This window comes from Suricata suricatta, chromosome 7 (genome assembly GCF_006229205.1).
Source record: "Suricata suricatta isolate VVHF042 chromosome 7, meerkat_22Aug2017_6uvM2_HiC, whole genome shotgun sequence".
Classification (NCBI taxonomy): domain Eukaryota; kingdom Metazoa; phylum Chordata; class Mammalia; order Carnivora; family Herpestidae; genus Suricata; species Suricata suricatta.
In genome coordinates this window covers 129,810,211-129,829,765 of record NC_043706.1, presented here as the reverse complement: position 1 = coordinate 129,829,765, position 19,555 = coordinate 129,810,211, and the positions used below count along the sequence as shown (strand labels likewise).

The following is a 19,555-nucleotide window of genomic DNA, read 5'->3' as shown; positions in this document are numbered from 1 at the left end:
CCCCTCTGATTTGTCTTTACTCCAAGCTTCTAAAGGACGAGGAATTGTTATGATCCCAGAAAAGGATCTCAAGAAGAAAGATATTTGCCTTTATTTAGTAATTGTACTTGATAGTTGAGAGTCCATAGGCTGTAAAAGCAGTAGGGCTGGAAGACAGCCCACAAAGTTACTTTTAAAAGTTATTTATTGACTCTTTGATGGGCGGGGCCTTTTCTTTCTTTAGTACCTCCCCAGAAAGTCCTGAGCTTACATTTAAAAACAAAGCCTCAGGCTTATCCCAGCGATTCCCAGCTCCCTGGGTGTAACAGCTCCCTAGGTGTAAAGCCTTGAGCTGAGGGCTGGTAATGGACTTGGCTGGGAATCTTGTGTCTGTGGTACCATGCTAGCTCACTTAGGAGCGCAGATGATTCCCATGGTTGGGGACCAAAAAGACATAGTTTGTGGGTCCAGGTAAGCAGTCACTGGCTGTAAACGCAAAAACTCCAGAAAGTGCCGCCATCCTTGAGAAAATCTGCCTTCAGACTGACCAACGGGCTGACTGATCCTTTCCTGAAAGGGAAGTGGGAAACTTTTGCCAGAGGACAAACTGCAGAAGAAGCCAAGAGTCATCTTTGCTCAGGTTTCTACTGGAATGAATTATTCAGTAAGTATTCCCCAAACCAACGGCATGATATTCACCTTTTTGGCTTTATCAGGTGTTAACATTTGGCTGCAAATATGGTAAACCACTTGCATCACCAAATTTTCTGGCTTTCTCGATTGGAAGGGTTCCTGGGGCCGTGGGTGTTGTGATGGCTCTTTCTACATGTGCCCAGGCCGGCAAAGGACAAACTGTTGATGCAAATTTGGTAGAAGGTGCAGCACATTAGTTCCATGCATGCAGGACATGAGCAGTTTCAACGAAGCAAAGGGAGAAAATCCATCTGACGGTGGTATGCCATCATGAAACGTGTCAGACATCTAAGGGAAAGTTCATGGCCGTGGGGGCTTTGGAAGCCCCTCTCGATGGCAAACTTCTGACAGGATTCCGTCTCATCCTTCAGAACTTCTCAAGCAGCTGAGTTCATCAGACTGGCTGAGGCTGAAGGCACTCTGTGCAGAAATACTCTCTAGAAGAAGACTCAGGTAGGATGGGGTGAGGTCCTGTTATGATCTGATGTGTGACCCCTGTTCTGATGTTTGAAGATATTTCTCAACTCCTGCAGAATAAGGAGTGCATCTTTTTTCCCTTTTTTTTCTATCACAAATCAACAGGAGGGAATAGGTCCAATGCCACTTTTTCTTTCCAAAACTCCAGCTTCTGTCCCTTCCAGAGTTCGGTCCTAAAAGAACACTCAGAAGAAATATTCAGAAAATATGGATTTAGCACAGAACAAAAGTAGCCCAACTCCACCCTTTGGGAGTCATTAAAAGCAGTAAGCCGACAGCTAATCTACAACACGGAACTGTAAAAAGTACCTGCTCTGTAAGTAATCCAGTGAGCGGGAGTTGATGGGTGGTGATTTGGGGGAATCACGAGTGCTTTCATTCGGGTAGAAGTTCATGCTAGTGTCAAGATGAAATACCATGCTCTCGGAAAATGTGAAGAATGCTGGCATGTTTTTGTTAGCCTTCTGTAATTTTTACACCAAGTAAAGACGGTGGACTTTATATGTATTGTTACTATTCTAATCCAAAGCCACACCAGTGCCCTATTTGACAGGTATTATGCCTGGAGTCGTTTTAAAATATTGTGTCATGTCTGGAAATTGATACAAGTTCCTACATGATCATCCTTTAAAAAAATCTCACTTAACTGTTTTCTTGTGTTTTCACTAGTTGGGGAAAAGAGAAAACTTGATTCAAAATTTAATCATTACAGACAATGTGCTGCAAGGGGGAGGTGTGGAAACCATACCTCCAGTTCAGCACACTTTAACAAAATGTAAATATACACACTTCAGGACTCAGAATCCAGACAAGCACGTGCATTGCAATGCACCCGGAATTGTGTACTTTAACATATGTTACAATAAAGAACCTCCCAGGCCCCAAATGGAGTCACTTAGACCAAGTTCCCAAACCCCAGGGGCCTAAAGCTCTATCTAACTGCAGTTTCCACCTCCCCCAGAAACGTGGCCTCAACAGGTCAGTCAAGAAAAATTTTCTTTCCATCGGTGTCAACCAGTCTGTCACCTGGGTCCTCTCCGTCTCCCACAGGAAGACGGGGGCATCTGTGTGACAAGATGCCTTGCTTTCTTTCCTAGCAAAAGGCCTTGTCTGGAACAATCATTTTCTTTGGCCCCCACCCTTTGTCTGTAAAAATCTTCCATTTTCTACCACTTTTCAAGGCTCGGCCGCCCTTGCTAGGTGGGGTGCTGCCTGATTCAGGAATCGATTGGTCAAGCCAATTAAGTCTTCGAGTGTACTTGGTTGAATTTCATTATTTAGCACATATGATGAGTGATATGTATTTTCTTTCCTGAAGTGGTCCTATTTCCTCCCTCCCTTCCCTCTCCTCCCTCCCCTTCCCTCCCCTCTCCTCTCCTCTTTCCTCCCTTCCTTCCATTCCTTTTCCTTTCTTTTTCCTCTCCTCTCCTCCCCTTTTCCTTTCTTTCTCTGTCTCTGTCTCTTTCTTTTTGTCATACAAAAAGACATCATCTCACAAAATGAGCGCCTCTTTTCAACCCAGGTTTTCGGGGGTGAGGGTGGGAATGGTTGCCTTGCTTTATATTTTCTATCCCCAGGGAATCGTAGGTCTGCTCCTTACTCCATGTTTGTGGGTAGAGTTCAAGCAAACAGATCCCTGCCCCCCCCCCAAACTACGTGCCTTCTAATTTTTACGAATTATAGGAACTTAAATAAAGCTTTAGTAGATTAGCTCATATAAATAAAAATAATAAAATTCATATGCCAAATAAATCCATTTGTGTTCTGGAGGGGCTCAGACTTACACAGCCGGTCGGAGCCTGGAGGCCACACCACGGCATCTGACAGGCCTGCCTCTTGCAGACCCCCATGCTCAGTGTCCCCTGGCTGTCCCCGCCTTTCAGGCTGGCTGTCTGCTGGGGGTGCATTCCACACAGTCTTAGCCTAGGCTATTGCTCCCTTGGGAAACAAAACAAAGCATCTAACCAAATTAAAAGAAAATCCAAACAATAAGTGAAGACATTTCCTACAAGGCTAGTCTCTTTTAAGGTTGATCAAAAACTTCTAACATTATCAATCCCAGTTTCCTCTATTAACAACATTGCTTACTATTTATTTTGTTTCTTCTTTATTTAAGCCAATTATTATGCGTATGTGAGAGAGAGGGAAAGAGAGTTGGAGTTTTTCTGCTATAAACACTGCTCATATCTCACATTTTTCTCAATATGACATTTTTTTAACTTTATAGAATCCGTTACCATGCCTGAGTTTTAAATTTTTATGAAATCAATCCTGAAAGCATAAAAAATGAGTTTACGTTATAGAAGACTCCAACAGTGGCCACAGTTTTTCACTCCTTGTGTCCCTGCCCGTTCGCAACCCAACTTTGCTTGCTTCTCCCATCAAGAAACGGACCTGTTGCCACATGCATGACCCGCACTGTCCAATGGAAGGCAGCGAAGTGACCGTGTACACTGCCTGCTCTCTTTCTTAAAACCCTGCCTCTGCCGTGTGACGCATCCAGGCGGGCTGACGGCAAGATGGGAGGTGCGTGGCCTTCTTGGCCTCATCCCTGTCAATGTCCAGCCAACCAGTAAGCACGTGGGTAGGGCCACGCCAGAGGGTAAGGCCCAGCCCACCTGCTAGCTGACCTCAGGAGCGGCCCAGAGAGCAGCCACCCTAGGCCCAGACTGACAGAATTGCCCAGATGACCCGCAGACACGTGATTAATAGTAAATGATTGCAGCTTTGCTCTGAGGCATTAAATACCTGATTCATTTACATTTTCTTAGAACTTTTTTTTCTCTTAACTCTTCAATCCATATAAAGCCTGCTTTTTTGCATACGGTGAGGTAGCTAAGGGGCTTTTATTTTACTAAATGTATGGCCAATTTTCTCAACACTCTTGAAGTTTCTTTCATCACTGGTTTGAAATGCCACGGTTTTCATTAACGAAATTCCCATAAGCGCATGGGCTTGCTTCTGGACTCACTAATATGTTCTAATGTCTGTTTGTTTGTTTGTTTATTTATTTATTTATTTATTTATTTATTTATTTATTTATTATTTTTGAGAGACAGAGAGACAGCGTGAGCAGGGAAGGGTCAGAGAGAGAGGGAGATACAGAATCTGAAGCAGGCTCCAGACCTGATCATGACCTGAGCCAAAGTCGGACGCTTAACCCGCTGAGCCACCCAGGCGCCCCAACTCACTAATATGTTCTGATGTTTTCTTTTCTTTTCTTTTTTAATTTTTTTAATGTTTTTTATTTATTTTTGAGAGACAGACAGCGTGAGCAGGGGAGGGTCAGAGAGAGAGGGAGACACAGAATCCAAAGCAGGCTCCAGGCTCTGAGCTAGCTGTCAGCACAGAGCCTGACACGGGGCTCGAACCCACGAACCTTGAGATCATGACCTGAGCCAAAGCCAGACGTTCAACTGACTGAGCCATTCAGGCGCCCCTAATGTTTTATTTTCTTGTGTCTGAGCCAATAACACAGTGTTTAATTTCTTACTCTTAGAGTATGATTTGATATCTGGAATGTTCCTGTGAAATAATGTAGGAACCCAATTATTAGGAGTAAAGGGAGAGGATATTATCTTAAATACTTTTGTATTCCCTCTAGAATCCACCTAGCTTCTGTGGACATGGAGGTGACTGCAAAATATTTTTGAAAGAGGAAACATTTGGTCTTCTACATTGTAAATCTGTGGCATTTAATATACTAGAAATAAATTTGGGAGCCTGCAGTTTACAGAGATGATATTTATTTATTTATTTATTTAATTATTTTTTAAAGTAGTTTACTGTCAAATTAGTTTCCATACAACACCCAGTGCTCTTCCCCACAAGTGCCTTCCTCCATCACCACCACCTCTTTCCCCCCCTCCCCCTCCCCCTTCAATTCTCAGTTCATTTTCAGTATTCAATAGTCTCTCAAGTTTTGCATCCCTCTCTCTCCCCAACTCTGTTTCCCTCTTCCCGTCCCCCTGGACCTCCATTAGGTTTCTCCTATTCTCCTGTTAGACCTATGAGTGCAAACATATGATATCTGTCCTTCTTACAGAGATGATATTTATGGTCATGATCTCTTTTTGTCTTCCCAACTCTAAGAAATAAGGTTAGCAGTCTGAGAAAGGCTATATCGGTGGAGGGAGAAAAAGGGAAGAGAAGGGCAGGAAGCAGCAGGAAAGGAGGAGACAAAAGCTAATATCTACCGAGTGTTTACTCTGTTAGCATCTACACCGAACACTGTATGGGCCTTGCCTTCCTCACAGCTCAGTGAGGCTAGTGCTATTTATAAATCCAGTTTTCAGAAGAGGAGGTGAGATTCAGAGAAGTTCGGTAACTAGTTCAAAGCCAGGCAGTAAATCAGTCAAGATTCTGAATGAATGTGAATACATGAAAAAGACAAAAGAAAAGAAAAGAAAAAAGAAAAGAAAAGAAAAAGAAAAAGAAAAGAAAATACCCTTAACAACTAGCAGTTTTCCTCTCTGGTTACTGAGATCGTGACAACTTCTATTTTCTTATCACTTTTTTTGTTGACCCACTTTCCTATAAGAGGCACAATCATTTTAGCAAACATCAACTATAAATGCAATAGTAATAATAATAATAATAACAATAATAACAACTGTACAAAAAATGGCACATCGTAGTCCTTGGGATGCCGTGGGAATTCTGCAGTGACACGGTCCATGGTTTTCCCTCTCACAGCCTGGCTGGACCAGTTGCCAATGAGGAGGCGGAAGCAAGCCCTGCTTTGCCACTGGCCTCAAGGAGCTGGATTACCCAGCCTGCCCTGCGCCGCTCTCACCTCCCCCAGTTCTCCCAGCAGCGTTGAGCTCTTGGTGAGGATCTGACTTCTGGACGACTCTCTAGTCCTTACCTTTAGAAAGAGTGGAACTAGGTCAGTGAAAGAATTTTATAAAGAAGGCATTAATAATAAATAGGTGACAAAGAAGTTTAGGAGGTAGAGAAAAAATTCAGTTTTGCCCCCTAATTCCTATTTCAGCTTCTCAGGCTCCCTGCCGCCCAAATGTGAACAGGTGTTGGGTGTTGGCATTATCTGGCTGTATTCGTTGTACTGTAACTGTAGAAACGGTAAAGGCTGGATTGCGAATATCAGGACAGAAGTGATAACCTGTTTTTGGCCCAATAGTAAAACAGAACAGGACTTCTGGAAAAAAGAAAATAGGGGGAAAGTACTACTTGTAAACAGAAGACTAGAAAGAACAAAAAAAAGTGAAATAAGTAAAAGTCACAAAGATGGAAAGGATAAGCCTGAGTTTACTGGTAGGTCCATTAAATAGGAATGGGCTGAGTTCCAGTAAAAGACTAAGACAGGCATTTTTAACTTAGTTTAATTTCATTTACTTTTTAAAAGATATTTATTTTTGAGAGAGAGAGAGAGAGAGTGTGTGTGCATGCTCACGAGCAGGGGAGGGGAAGAGAGAGGGAGACAGAGGCTCTGAAGCAGGCTCTGTGCTGACAGCAGACAGCCTGATGCCTACACGGGCTTGAATTCATGAACTGTGCGATATCATGACCTGACCTGAAGTGGGATGCTTAACCAACTGAGCCACCCAGGTGTCCCTACGTATTTTTTATTTTAAAAGACTACACATAGGGGACGCCTGGGTGGCTCAGTCAGTTAAGCGTCAGACTGCAGCTCAGGTCGTCATTTCACGGTTTGTGAGTTCAAGCCCTGCATCGGGCTCTGTGCTGACAGCTCAGAGCCTGGAGCTGCTTCAGATTCTGTATCTCCCTCTCTCTCTGACCCTCCACTGCTCGCACTGTCTCTGTCTCTCAAAAATAAATTTAAAAAAACATTTAAAAAAATTTTTAAGAGACTACACATAAAATTAAATGAAAAGAGAAAGTAAAGGAATGCATAAGTACATGTAGCAAATAGACAACTGCCTTTCCTATTTGCTCTTTGCTTGCACCTGACAAGGTGAAATTAAAGGTTCAAGGTCAAAGACAAAGGTTAGGGTATTGGGCTGCAATCTATGGCAGCAAAGCTGAGCATCTGGAGGAATAGGTGTTTTTCTCTTTCTTCCGTCTCCTTTTCTTTTTCTTTACTTTTACTTTTTTAGTGACAACAGCTAATTTTATTGTTGAACATTCAAATCTCATAAAAATAATTAACTACTGAGATGATCCAGGAAGCCAGCCTGAAGTGAGTCACTTGAAGGTGAAAACAATATTGTTCTGCAGGGGTAAGATTCTGATTAGATTCTTAATTAGATTCTGATTAGATTCAGTTAAATTTATGCATGGTAAACTTAAAAATTAAAATTGAGAGATTAGCCACTCTAGGAACAGAATAGAGTGTAGAGAGTACTACATCTTCCAAACAAGTAGAAGGGAACAAATAAAAAAACTAAAACAAAAGCTCAAGCCAAAAAAAAAAGGCAAGAAAAGAGAAGAAAAATGGATGGACAAACTGTAAGATGGTAGGAAAAAAACCACAAATTCATTTGTCAACTATTATATTATCTAGTGCCTACTAGAAGCCACATACTGTTTTAGAAACTGGGGATTCAGCAGTAAACAAAACATAGAAAATATCTGCCTTCATGAAGCTTCAGTCCTAGATGGGGGTTTTGGGGAGGGACAGAATGGATCAGGTAAATGAATAAATCATGTGGCATGTCTTATGATGATAAACACAAGACAAATAAATGCAATGGATATGTTACGGATAGAAGAAAGCTTGTCAAAAATGGCCTCCCTGAGAAGGTTAAGTTTCAAAAACAATATGAGGGAGGTAAAGAATTGAACCATGTGGACCTGAGGGGAAGAGCATTTCAGACAAAGGAAGTGCAAATATCCTGGGGGTAGCAGGTGCTTGAGGAGGCTACACCGAACAGAGGGGAGGGTAGGAGGAGGTGAGACCAGAGGTGAGGCAGGATCAGACCATTACTGGATTTCACTAAGTGAAATGGATAGGTTTCAGAGGATTTTTTTTAAGAAGAAAGAGATGATTTTTTTTTTTTTCCAGGAGGGTCATTCTAGGTGCTGTAGTGTGAACAGACCACGGGAAGAAACAGCAGACGTGGTTGGGTGGCTCCCGTGTCATCCACGTGAGGGACCACGCAGCTCAGAGAGGTGAGATGGTGGGAAGGCAGGGGTCTGGAGAGATTGCCGAGAGGTTAGCAGTTAGTCCTAAATCTGAGATATGAACCATGATTCTCCCCATGTGAGTTGGCAACGCCAGAGTCCCTGGCTGGCCGCTGGCCAGTGCATCACCCTGTGGTGCTCTTTCTCTCTCTCTCTTCCTTCCTTTCAGTGAAAACCTCCCAGGTCGCTTGTTCCCTACGGCTTTGACCAAATCCAGATGCTCTGGCCCAGAGTGAGTGCGTGTTCAGCAGCACCGCTCTGCACTACATAGAAAAGGAACGTTATTTAAGAAAAGCCAAATGTGATCCCTTGGTTTTTAAGCTTCTCTTACAGAAAATCACTATGTCACCCTGGAAGAGGTGAAAGTGGTGAAGGCAGCAAATGACTTTACTTGGTACCATTTCAGAAATGAACAGCCCCACCTTTCACAAATCAGTGATTTATGATGGAGGAAAACTCAGTGGGTGGCACATGTCTCATATTTAGGATTAACTGCAATTGTAAATTTCCTTGTCACAATTCTGGGTGCATAATAAGTGCCATGCAAATATTAGCTGTTATTATCACCAAACAAGTAAAATCTTCACCAAGTTTGTTTTTGCGAAGTAATGAACTTGGTAAATGTTGGCATTTGTTTACAAATTATTTTCTCCTCCATCAAAGAGATGGGGGCTGAGAACTGGAAATATATAAAAAAATATATAAGTATTATATATAAATAATATATAAATTTATATATAAAAACATATAAAAGCTTAAAGGCTAGGATGTCCCACTAACCAAAGATCTACTTTTTCCAAGTCATTCTTTTTTAAATCGGGGACACGTGCTCAGTTCTGAGAATTAAAGTTTAATTTAGTAACAGAAATTAGAACAGCATCATATCATTATGAATGCTTCTAGAGCTCCTTCCCTATAATCTAGACCCCTGAGTGGCTTGCACCTGCCAGTCTATAAATGCCCGCACCTGCTTACCCACTCGGCACCTTCTCTTCCAGGTACCTACACAAGAGCATCCTTACCACAGCCAGAGTCTTCCCATACAAGCTTCTTATTTATCCCCAATTCATCACTTACCCATGAAACAGTGCCCGTGCTCAAGCTTCAGCATTGATAAGAATCATGTGAGCAGTCTGTTCAGTGCAGATTCCCGGGCTTCAGCCCTGGACCCCAGATTTAGGTGGAACATGGGACTCTGTTTTTTAACAGGTTATCCAGGACATTCTCATACATGTTATCCACTGACCATCCTTGAAAAAACTTGCTTTCAGAACAGTGTGCATCCTTGCTGCTCAAAGTATGGGCCACAGACCAGCGGTAGCTGTAGTGTTTGGGGCTGAGACCCTTCTGAGACCTTCTGAATCAGGATCTGCCTTGTAACAAGATACGTAGGTGAGTCACTGTCACATTAAATGTTGAGGAGCACTGATTAAATTACACAAAAGAAATATGTTGACTATATATTTTAGTTAGAGCTTTATTGTGCTTTGAGGCTTTAGTTTTAAAGTTAAAATTTTTTTATAATGTTGATTTACTTTTGAGAGAGAGAGAGAGAGAGAGACAGAGTGCGAGCAGGGGGAGGTATAGAGAGAGAGGGAGACACAGAATCCGAAGCAGACTTCAGGCTCTGAGCTGTCAGCACAGAGCCTGATGCGGGGCTCAAACTCACAAACCAAGAGATCGTGACCTGAGCCAAAGTCAGATGCTTAACTGGCTGAGCCACCCAGATGCCCCTAATTTTAAAGTTTTGTTTTGTTTTGTTTTTGAGAAATCACAGACACTGTGTTCTCTAGTCCTCCAATTTGGTTACCGTGTCCAAAACATAAAGATTTTATACAGAGATTACTTTATCTTTCCCTTTACAAAATCATTTTTGAGATATTGCTGGCTCATCGAGAAGAATGTACTATTTTTTAAAAATCTAATATAATTTTCTCAATCGTGCATAGACAGTTCATGCTCTTACTAAGTATGTTCAAGGTTTCGTTTGCTTAAGCCATGACATTGGGGTCATCCTCCAGACAAATATCTCATCTCGCCTGATGAAATCAGGAAGGTGCTTCTGGTGTCCAAGGGATGAAGTGTCTCATCTACTGGGAGGGAACTGAAGTCCTCGGCCAGGGGAAGCCACAACATCTGTCACAGGCAGGATCCAGCCCGTTGGCTGAGTCGAGTCTACAGAGGCACTTAAAATAAAGTGTTGGGTCTTCATCAGAAGACATTGCCGTGGTCATCAAACCGTTTGCAAAGGAAACCAGGACAGACCCATAGGGAATAAATCCACTTATGAGAAAACGATTATTCATACAACAGTGAGTCCAGAAGGCCCACTGGCTCAGGCATTGACTTTCCTTTTGCTCATTAAAAAAAATTTTTTTTTTATTGACTGGAAACAGATTTAATATTTCAGGAAGAACATTTTCACTAACAAATAATTTGGATGATTAAACAGAGCAGTTCAGAAAATGAAAAAGACTAGAAAGACAGTGGGAAAAAAAAGTTTGACTTTTATTCCAAAAGCATTGTGGGTACGTTATGTGTCTTTTAATCAAAAGCTGGTCATTTTCTTAGAAATAAAACTTGATATTTGGCATTTTGCTTCTCTATCCAACTTTAAATTCTCTCTCCCATCTAGGGGGCTGTGGGAAAGACTGACAAGGTCATAATCACGGCAAAGATAGAGGCTACAGTGCTTCGGTGATGGGCGATGTGGGAGTCTTGAGTCCCTATTCATGTGACTTCCTCGAGAAGTCCCCATTCTCTGATCTCAACACACCAATTCCATGCTATGACGTATTGCTGCTTCATCCTTTGGACTTAGATTTGGTGGACCCAACAATGCCCAGCGTATAGTCAAGCACCCTTCTCTACAAGGACCCTTCTCTTTTTTTCATCTCTGTATCTGTTTTTTAAACAAATATAGCCATTGGCTTTTTTTTAATGAAAAGAGTGATGTTTAAAAATTACACAAATTTGGCTGGGCAGAGTAAGCCAAATGTTCTTATGAGGAGGGAGATCACAAAAGTAGTTTGTTGAACTATGAGCTAGTCATCGACAGGGTTCTAATGTGCAAAGCCCCAATCTTGTGGCATGCTGGGAGTCCTGGTGAAGGAGAGCATGCTCAGTGTGACAACTCATGAGGAAGGAGATGGGGGAGGACAGGACTGGGGGCCAGTGGGAACTGAAGAATCCTAACTGGAACAGAAAGGCAGGTGCCCTGCAGAAGGAGTTAACCGTCCAAATCCTCAAGCCCAGGGGGAGATGGTGAACTCCAGTTTGGTCTTTTTGGGGACAATCATCTAAGTGGTTGTGTCCAAGTGTCCTTCTCTATTCATTTTTGCATACTCATAGGGGTCTTTTTTTCTTTAAAAAGTTTTCTTATGTCTTTATTTTATTTTGAGAGACAGAGACAGAGAGTGAGTAGGGGAGGAGCAGAGAGTGAGGAAGACACAGAATCTGAAGCAGGCTCCAGGCTCTGAGCTGTTAGCACAGAGCCCGATGCAGGGCTTGAACCCACGGACTGTGAGATCATGACCTGAGCCAAAGTTGGACACTTAGTCGACTGAGCCACCCAGGCGCCCCCATACTCCTATGAGTCTTAAGTAATTGTGAGCATCATAAAATGTGTAATTTCTAAGTCAAATTTCTAAGTAATTTTTAAAGATAACTAATTCTGGAAAAAGAGAGAATATGGAACCAATTGGACAGTGTTGTCCCAGGAGTTCCCAGACCACTAGGCAGGACTTGTGGGAGCCAACTTATAGCTGTTGAGAGAGGATATGTTTTATTGATTTAATGTTTATTTATTTGTGTGTGAGAGAGAAACAGACAAAACAAGAGTCGGGGAGGAGCAGAGAGAGAAAGAGAGAGAGAGAGAGAGAGAGAGAGAGAGAGACAGAATCTAAAGTAGGCCTCAAACCCTGAGCTGTCAGCACAGAGCCCAAAGTGAGGCTTGAACCCCCAAACCATGAGATCATGACCTGAGCCAGAGTCAGACACTTAACTGACTGAGCCACCCAGGTGCCCAAGGGAGGAGACATTTTCAATTACTATCAGTCATCCTTACAGCCAGCTCATACTCAAAAGCGGATGACTTCTTTCTCAGACTGAAGAAAGCAAATTCCAGCATATTTTTTCAGTGCTAAGCAATCCTTCCCAAGAAGGGTTCACAAATCCGGACCCCGCCCCACTCTGTTACTTCAACAAACAAACATTCTGAGGCCAAGAAACCTGTCACATGCCTGGGGGCAGCCTCGCACCTCAACACTCTTAGTTCATTGGTGCCCAGAAGTATCTGCAGATATGTATTTGGCTGCGGGGCTACGGGAGGGTTCTTTGTGCCCAGGCAGCTTTGGATGCCCCCCCCCCACCCCGGCTTCATCAGGCACTTATCCTCGTCCCTCTGGGTTTGCCAAAGCCATATGTTTACGTTCCTTTGTGTTTCTCCTGCCTCTTGTTCAGATCCCTTATGGGATAGGGTCTTGTGCTAAGTCTTAAACCTATTTCACCAGAACCTGTAAGAACAAAGTCTGAACCTAACAGACTCCGTGACAGAGGTCCCCCTCTAAACTAGAAGGTCTAAGGTTCAGTTTCTCCGGAACTATTAGGCGGTTACACATTTCCCGAGGCAGGAGAGACCACCTTGCGTTATCCAATCAGGAAAGACCAGCTACCTCTCCCGACATTCCTAAAGGTGAGGCCTACAGATAGAAACTTTAGATAGGACCCTGTTGCCTAATGTTAAGGTTAACCTGATGGTCGCCAAATAAGACCTTGAACTCGCTCTGTAATTGGTTAACTTCAAAGATACCCTAAATGTTGTAATTGGGTCCCACCAAAAGTAACGAACGCTCTAAACAAAATGTATGGTTAAAGTTGCTGTCAATACTATTATACAGTAATGATTGGGTCACTGTACCTATGTCACAATTTCTTGTAACTCCCCCTTCCCAAACCCCATAGAAACCCTGCTCAGCCCTTGTTCAGGGCTCTCAGCACGGATCCACTGCGTTGGTGAAGGCTGTGAGACCGAACTTAGGCCCGGCGAGCCTAAACCATTATAAAACTGCCCTTTGCTTTTGCATGCGTGACTCAGTCTCCCTGGTGGTCTCTGGTTTTGGGGATGATATTGAAATCTTGGGCATTACAAACTCTGTGTTAGCATCAGAGTCACCCGGAGGCCTTGTCCAAACACAGAATGCTGGGCTACCCCACCCCCAACAGTTCTGATTCAGTAAGGCTACAATGAGGCCCTAGAATTTGCATTTCTAAAAATTCCCAAGGGAGGGCTCTGCTGCTGCCGGTAACCAGCCACACTTGGGGAGCCACGTGATGAGATGGGCTATTCATTCATCCAGCAAATACTTGTTGGGGCTCTGCTCTGTGTAATGGACTCTACTAGGTGCTCAGGATAAAACAATCAAAAGAGAAATGAAGTTTTATTCTAGATGGATAGGTAGATACTAATGGTTGCATGCATAATTATTTAGTTACAGTTGTGTTGGGGAAAATTGCTAGATGTTTTGTCAACCTAACAAGGGACTTAAGGATATCAGGGAATGTCTCTATTTCACCTAAGTTCCAAAGGACACATGGATATTTTTCACTCATCCATTCATTCACAATCCTCACTCAAGAAAGTAAAATTTCTGGGGCACCTCGGTGGCTCAGTCAGTTGAGTGTTGGACTTCAGCTCAGGTCATGATCTCATGGGTCGTGGGTTGGGCTCTGTGCTGACAGCTCAGAGCCTGGAGCCTGCTTCCGATTCTGTGTCTTTGTGTCTCTTTGCCCCCCTTCCCTTACTTGTGCTCTGTGTCTGTCTCTCTCTCTCAAGAAAAAAATAAAACACTTAAAGAAAAAGAAAAGAAAGTTTCTGCATTGAAAAAACCCTTCATGAAATACCCTTAAGCTTTTAACAGTGCATACCAATCACTCGTGTCTGCTTTGAAAGTATTGATAATGGGAAATAATTTTCCCTGGGAACCCAGTTTTAGTTTCAGCTGACATGCTGTTAGAAAAAAAGAAGCAAAAGGAAGTTAGGGGGGTGAGCTAAGAAGACCTTGGGGTGTCAGCTGTGTGGCTGAGCTGTGCTGGGGGTCTGGGGTCAGCACCAGAGGGTGGACTGGTAGGAGTCAGCCCTACAAGTGAGCTAGTCCAGTTTCCCTTGCAGGTGAGGGAGCTGGATCCCGGGGGCCCCAGGACTCACCCTGGACAGCCAGTGTTGGCGCTCTGACCACAGGCCCACCCTGCTGGACTCTGCTGTTTGCCCCAGCAGCCACTGCAAGCATGGCAGGTGCAGATGGGCACCAGGTGGGAAATGCCACCACCAGCTGAGATGGGCTACAAGCATATGAAGGACCAGAGAGTCCTTGAAGGCAGGGCCAGTGAGAGGATGGGGCCAGGGAAAAGGTGGGGCTAGTGAGGGGTGGGGCCAGTGAGGGGTGGGGTCAGTGAGGGGTGGGGCCAGTGAGAAGGTGGGGCCAGGATGCACTTTGTCTCAAAATGTATGGTGAACCATGGAGTAATTTTTTTTTTATTTCCTTATTTATTTATTCATTTTAGTATTTATTTTTGAGAGAGAGAAAGAGAGAGAATGCAGGGGAGAGGTAGCGAGCGAGGGAAACACAGAATCCGAAGCAGGCTCCAGGCTCTGAGCGGTCAGCACAGAGCCTGACGTGGGGCTCGAACCCAGGATTGCACCGTGAAATCATGACCTGAGCCAAAGTTGGAGACTTAACAGACTGAGCCACCCATATTCCCTGGAATAATTTTAAGCAGGGGTGTCACAGGTTATTAGCTGTGAGATTTGAAACGTCACCTCATGTTTCTAAAACTCTGTTATCTGGAGGAGACAACACCTTTCTCACCTACTTGGAGAACCTGCAAATTCTCAGGTGAGGTTATTAACCATAGAATATAATGAGTGCACACATAAGACATTACCCCGGTGGCTGCCTGTATCAGCAGAACTGGGTCCCATTACTAACCATGAGTCACCTTCCTGGTGCCATTTCTTTGCCTACATAAAACAGGGGTTTGACTACATGAAGTGTATGTTGCTTTCTAATTCCAGTGTATTCTAATCCTAGATAAGTTGGAAAAAAATATTTTCAATTGTTATTATTATTTAACTTTTTGGTCTTCAATGGAGGAATCAGGCCAGACAGCTGCACAGGAAAAACAGATGTTAAAAAATACATTTTGTGGATAAAGTGTATGTATTTCCCTTTTCCTGGTTTCTTTAAACCTGTTTTTGTTTGTTTGTTTGTTTGTTTGACCCTTGATATGAAAACATCACAGATGCACACTCATTTCTTAACTTCTGTAAACCCCTCAAGTGCCCCAGGGCCCAGAACACTTGATGAGAAGGAGGTTGGTGGCTGCAACCTGCTGTCCCCCTATTGTCACACCCCTGAAAAGACAGGCCAGAGTTTTCCCTTCTTGAGGCATTGGTGACATGATCTCCACTAAACATGTAAAGTTATTTTTCCAAAATAACATATGCCAGGGTGCTTGGGTGGCTCAGTCAGTTAAGCATCTGACTACAGCTCAGGTCATGATCTCACGGTTCATGGGTTCAAGCCCCACATTGGGCTCTGTGCTGACAGTTCAGAGCCTGGAGACTTCTTCAGGTCCTGTGACTCCCTCTCTGTTCCTTCCCCGCTTGTGCTCTACCTCTTTCTCTCCCAAAGATAAATAAACATTAAAAAAATATAACATATGCCCCTGAGCAAATGTGATTAAGGGTCTTCAAAGGCTCAGGAAAAGTCAATGTAAAGTTCAAGGCTTTCACATTTGCTTGGAGCCAACACAGAGCCCATATCATTTCTATTAAGGAGATCCCTTAAGTGCACTTGGCAAACTGGGTTAATAACTAACTGGGTAAAGTGACTCAGAGAAAATTCCCACATCCTCCTTATGGTGACCTTAGTGGTGCTGCTGTGAGGTCTGTGTTGGTCTGAAGTAGCGCCTTGAATCTTTGACTAGTCTTATCTCAGAGTTTGAATCACCTTTTATTTCTTCCTGAGGTCTTTGTGAAATAAGGAGCACTATTTCACTCCTTTTGTGGATAGTGAAAATCACGAGAAGTTTCTGTAAGTGGTGTATCGAATGAACCGAATTCAGTGAGTGTAACAAAAACCCACTTGGCCCCAATGAACTCACTCCCTACCAGCTGTTTTACCTGCCTCTGGGTGAAACGTTGTTATCACCACGTGTGAGATGGGAGGGGGAGGGAGCGGGAGAAGGTAGAGAAGGGGAGGGGGAATAGCTGGAGGAGAAGCCAGAAGGTAAAGTTGAGCTGTGATGCTGTCTCTTTAGGGCCTTACCTGAACCCAGACAGCAGTGAAACTGGGATGACCTTTCCCAGTTGCCCCCAGTTTTGGCTAGGGGATCAGGCCTTTATTCTCCCCTATCTATCAGCCATTGCTCACTGGCCTCCCCAGGAAGAGGGTGTGGCCTTGAGCAGGTGGCTCTTGGCAGAGATAAGCCCTCCAGGAGCAGATGTCTTTCAACATCACTCCAGCAGCTGTGACTGTCTTTTGTCCTGAGTCATGGGGCCCCAGTGTCCACCATAGGGAACTGGAGGAAAAGGACATAATCCTTAGCTAAGAGAGGTATGACTTGACATTGGTGCTTCAGCCAGACGTGCATGGGTGAGCTCATCCTTGGTGGGGTGCTTTTGGGTTTCCTTCATTGCGGTTTTTTGCCCTGACAAGGCTTTTCAGTCTAGCTGCTTGTGGTTCCCACAGAAGCATGCTGTTTGGTTGTTGAACCTTCTGCTGGGATCGTCTACCCTCCCAGGAGCTCCTTTGGAAGGGCCCTCTTTTCAAGATGACTCATTACTAGGTAATGTCTCCAGAGTCTACATTCTGTTCCTTGGAAAAATATCTTTGCTTACTCTTGGTGACCAACCATCCTGGCTTTGTTCTGTTTTTAGCACTGAAGGCTCACATCTTGGGAGATCTTTCAGTCCTGGACAGATTGGGATGCCTGGTCACCCTAAGACATATGGACCCAAAGCAGCCACAACATCACATGTTTAGACTTTTCCATTGTGAATCAAATACCCATTTCCATGCCCATCGAACTTTGGGGACTCATGCAAAACCTTCCAAGCGGGCCCTGTGAAGCCCTCACACTAGGCTTGAGGCAGAGGGGAAGTGTATACTCCTGCGCCTATTGAAGTAGAAAACAGAACACAGCAGCTAATGCTCCAAAGAAAGCCTGTCTTTGACCAGCATTTCCACGTCCCTTACCATCTTCTTATCTAGCCTAGAAGTGGGTCATGAGCTACATCGTTATAAGATCTGTTAGCTTGTCTACTTAGGATGGAGTAAGGTAAACTCTCTGGGTTCAAGTCCCTGAGGGACCATGTGCCAGTAGGAGACCCTTCCTTAGGGGAACTGCTAGTAGTCTTTCAGGAGATAAGTTGGACAGAAGTTGTCTTCTCAGCATTAGCATTTATTTCAATATTTCTTCCTTCAAAGCTCGATGGCTTTGGGCCATAAACTTTGAGTTACGTGCATAAGGATCATGCAGACCTTTGACACTTTCTTTCAGCAACACTAAGGGAGGGATGGAGACTCTCATATGTTGTTGGCCTAGTCCCTGTGAAGAAGTATCTGGCAATAGCTAACAAAATTACAGGCGCATTTACCCTTTGATCTAGAGACCCCACTTCTGATCATCTGTCCCAAGAAACAATGGTACACATAATAAGTGACTTATGTAGTCATTTATTGTGACATTGTCTGTAATAGGAAGAGGTTAGAAAAAACCCAAGTACAAAACAATAAGAGACTGGTTGTTAAACTATAGCCAATTCACACAATGGAAATTATGCAACAATATAAAATATATATAATGGGAACATCCATCTATACACTCCTAACATGAAGAGATCGTTAGCACCTAGTGTTATGTGAAAAAAATGAAATAACAGGTTGCAGATATATATTTAATTTTTTCAAGAAAGGCGGAAATAAGGATATATGTGCATATTTGCATTAAGGAAAAAAAGGATAACATAAGGGACAAGGGGCAAGAAACTGATGGGGGAGAGGGACTTAGGAGAGCAGTCTAAATGCTTTGCTGTGTTTATGTTCCTATACACTGAGTTTTGAACCATGAAAACTATGTGCTATTCAATGAAGCAGTTTAGAACGATATGGACTTCCAAAAGTGTCCTCTCCACCAACTCTAATTTACTGATTCTAGGGAGGGACACAGAGTTCTGTGGGTTTTTAAAATTTTTTATGGTTTTTATTATTTATTTTTGAGAAACAGAGACAGTGTGAGCAGGGGAGGGTCAGAGAGAGAGGGAGATACAGAATCTGAAGCAGGCTTCAGGCTCTGAGCTGGCTGTCAGCACAGAGCCCGACATGGGGCTTGAACCCACGAGCCATGAGATCATGACCTGAGCTGAAGCTGAACGCTTAACCATCTGAGCCACCCAGGCACCCCAATTCTGTGTTTTTATAGAGATCTGGAGGCACATCTGTTCCAGGAAAGGCCACTGGGGAGGGACAGGTAAAATTGACTGGAGGACCCTAACGGCACCAGTGGATGTGTGGAGCAGTATGGAATGAGGTCGGAAATGCATCTAGAAATTGGTCACATGGCCAGGAAGGCTGTCCAGGTGGTAGGAAGCCCCTGGGGAAGCTGTGTGCGCCCACCGGTCCTTAAAGAGTCCAGGAAATTTCCTTAGAAATGTCTGTATTCTCAATGTTACAGAAGCGGCAGACTAGAGGCAAATTATTTTAAAAATGAAGCATTGGCAGCTAGGATAATGTTTTGGGTTGAATTGTGTCCCCCAAAAAGATGTGCCCAAGTCTTAACCCCTGGTATATGTGAATGTGAACTTATTTGGAAAGAGGGCCTTTGCAGATGTAATCATGTTAAAATGATAATGTAGGGCGGGGCCTAAGTTCAATATGACTGGTATCTAAGAAGAAGGAAATTTGGATACTGAGGTACAGAGACACACAGACACATGGCAAAAAAGGCCATGCGATGACACCGGCAGAGGTTGGTACGACACATTTGTAGACTGAGGCACACCAAGTGTGCTGGCAATCAGCTGAAGCTAGGCTGAGGCAGTGAAGGATTCGTCCCTAGAGCCTTCAGAGGGAGTGTGGCCCTGCCAGCATATTAATTTTGGATTTCAAGCCTCAGGAAGAGTGAGGGAATAAATGTCTGTTTTTGTAATCCCCCCATTTTGTGGTAATTTGTCATGGCTGCCCTAGGACACTAATACACTAATCCAGACGGTGAGGAAGAAAAGTAAAGGCAAAACAAATTC

General features: G+C 43.7%; 3 long non-coding RNA genes across 5 annotated transcripts in view; 2 read left to right on the top strand and 1 right to left on the bottom strand.

Annotated features, from left to right (window-relative positions):
- Positions 1 to 309: 309 nt before the first annotated feature.
- Positions 310 to 11,092, top strand: LOC115296490. 2 transcript variants are annotated; one of them, XR_003910901.1, is made up of 4 exons: positions 310 to 643; positions 8,135 to 8,241; positions 9,525 to 9,645; positions 10,889 to 11,092. It is a non-coding gene; the product is annotated as an uncharacterized LOC115296490 (long non-coding RNA). The 2 variants fall into 2 exon arrangements; XR_003910900.1 differs by lacking the exon at positions 310 to 643 and having other exon boundaries at positions 8,011 to 8,241.
- LOC115296489 lies at positions 5,753 to 14,633 on the bottom strand. The gene is made up of 4 exons (XR_003910899.1): positions 14,459 to 14,633; positions 14,179 to 14,260; positions 9,331 to 9,622; positions 5,753 to 6,016 (listed from the first exon to the last, which is right to left on the bottom strand). It is a non-coding gene; the product is annotated as an uncharacterized LOC115296489 (long non-coding RNA).
- A 2,083-nt stretch (positions 14,634 to 16,716) lies between these two features.
- Positions 16,717 to 19,555, top strand: part of LOC115296667 — an 8,345-nt gene continuing 5,506 nt past the window's right edge. Inside the window, exons 1-3 of one of the 2 annotated variants that reach the window (XR_003910990.1) lie at positions 16,717 to 16,868; positions 17,004 to 17,100; positions 17,192 to 17,463. This is a non-coding gene — a long non-coding RNA (uncharacterized LOC115296667). Of the gene's footprint in view, positions 16,869 to 17,003; positions 17,101 to 17,191; positions 17,464 to 19,555 lie in introns of those variants that run through there. The other variant, XR_003910991.1, reaches the window with a different exon arrangement.